Here is a 2,340-nt window from a genome sequence, read left to right as displayed (position 1 = left end):
AGAGAGGAAGAGAAATGACTGCGGGATGAGGAAGAAGGGGAGGAGGAAGAGGAGGAGGAGGAGGAAAGGGAGAATAGAAGAAAATAAAGAGGAATAAATGGTAAAAAATAAAAGGAAGAAAGGAAGAAGGGGAAAAGAAGACAGTGAGAGAGAGAGAGAGAGAGAGAGAGAGTAGGGAAGAGTAAAAAGTCCCATGGGAGAGAAATATTGACCATGGAGGGAAATATGGAGGGAAAAACTGGAGGAGGAGGAGGAGGAGGAGGAGGAGGAGGAAGAAGAAGAAGAAGAAGATGAGGAGGAGGAAAAAGTCTGACGTAAGGGAAGGAAACAATGCAAGGAAGATCAAGAAAAGAGAGAGATCGCGTGCAAACGAACAATTCTAAACACAACTCATGGAATTGCTTGACTCGGTGTGTGTGTGTGTGTGTGTGTGTGTGTGTGTGTGTGTGTGTCCTGTCTATCTGTCTATCTATCTATATATTTGTCTCTATGTCTGTATCCATGTATGTATGTATGTATATGTGTATGTGTGTACGTGCGTGTCTAACCTGCCATTCACTTTCAGCCCAGGTAAGGTTAGCAGCCAATTAGCATACCTGGCTGCCCCCTTCAGGTGTACCCGGGCGGTCATTCATCACCTTAACACTACATTAAGCTATCCAGGTGCAAAAATACCTCGGTGTCAGGTGTGCGAAAACCAGGTGTACAGACGTGACTCGGATCTAATCACAGGTGGTAAGCGGACAGGTGAGATAGACCCCATAGTTTATTTATTTATTTTATTATTTTTTATTTTTTTTACAGCAAGGGAGACAGTTAATGGGCTCGAAGCAATGAAGCAAGAAAAGAGCAAGGTGTCATTTTTTTTGGCCATATATGTATCAGGTAGGAAGGCAGACCAGGTGAGGTAGACCCCCATAGTTTATTTATTCTTTATTTATTTTTTTTATAGCAAGGGAGACAGTTAAAGGGATGGAAACAATGAAGCAAGAAAAGAACAAGGTGTCATTTTTTTTGGCCATATATTTATCAGGTAGGAAGGCAGACCAGGTGAGGTAGACCCCATAGTTTATTTATTCTTTATTTATTTTTTTACAGCAAGGGAGACAGTTAATGGGCTCGAAGCAATGAAGCAAGAAAAGAACAAGGTGTCATTTTTTTTGGCCATTTCTTTATCAGGTAGGACGGCAGACCAGGTGAGGTAGACCCCATAGTTTATTTATTTTTTATTTATTTTTTTACAGCAAGGGAGACAGCTCACGGCCACTAAGCAAAACAAAACAACAGAAATACAAGCTCTCATTTCTTTGGCCTTTTCTTTATCAGGTAGGACGGCAGACCAGGTAATACAAGCTCTCATTTCTTTGGCCATTTCTTTATCAGGTAGGACGGCAGACCAGGTAAGATAGACCCCCATTGTTAATTTTATTTATGTATTTATTTTTATAGCAAGGGAGACAGCTCAAGGGCACGATACAAAAGAAAGCAACAAAATAACAAACTCCTCTTTTTTCTTTTTCTTCTTCTTCTTCTTTTTCTTCTTCTTCTTGTCCCTCTTCTTCCTCTTCCTCTTCCTCTTCATTTTCTTCTTTCTTCACCTTCTCCTGCACCCCAATTTCTTTTGCTGTCCTAATTCTTCCTTTTCTCTTTCTCCTCCAGCTCCTCCTTATCCTCCTCTTCCTCTTTCCCTCCTCCTCCTCCTCCTCCTTTCTTTGGCCTTTTCTTTATCTTTATCTGTCTGTCAATCAACCTATCTCTGTGTTTACTTATTATTTTTCTTTTTTTCTTCTTATTTTCTTAACTTGTCTTTGTGTTATATTCCTGCATGTGTTTTTTTCCCATTATTATTTTTTTTCTCAACTCTCCCCCCATTTTCTCTCTCTCTCTCTCTCTCTCTCTCTCTCTCTCTCTCTCTCTCTCTCTCTCTCTCTCTCTCTCTCTCTCTCTCTCTCTCTCTCTCTCTCTCTCTCTCTCTCTCTCTCTCTCTCTCTCTCTCTCTCTCTCTCTCTCTCTCTCTCTCTCTCTCTCTCTCTCTCTCTCTTTCTATTTATCTATCTATATCTATTTATCTAACTGCTTTTTCTACCTACTTATCTATCTATCTAACTATCTACTTTTCTGTCTAATTCATCGGACTATCTATTTATCGAAACTAAACATCTACCAAACTTATTTATCTATCAATGTATCTACCCATCCATTTCTCTCTCTCCCTCTCTCTCTCTCAATCTACCAATCTTCATATATGTAAGATCAATCGAAGTGTTAGGTCGTAAGAATATAAACGAATAGAGGGAGAGAGAGGGAAGTAAATACGAGGAGAGAGATAACGGAGGATAG

Source organism: Eriocheir sinensis, chromosome 54, assembly GCF_024679095.1.
Source record: "Eriocheir sinensis breed Jianghai 21 chromosome 54, ASM2467909v1, whole genome shotgun sequence".
Lineage (NCBI taxonomy): Eukaryota > Metazoa > Arthropoda > Malacostraca > Decapoda > Varunidae > Eriocheir > Eriocheir sinensis.
Note: the sequence above shows the minus strand (reverse complement) of the source record.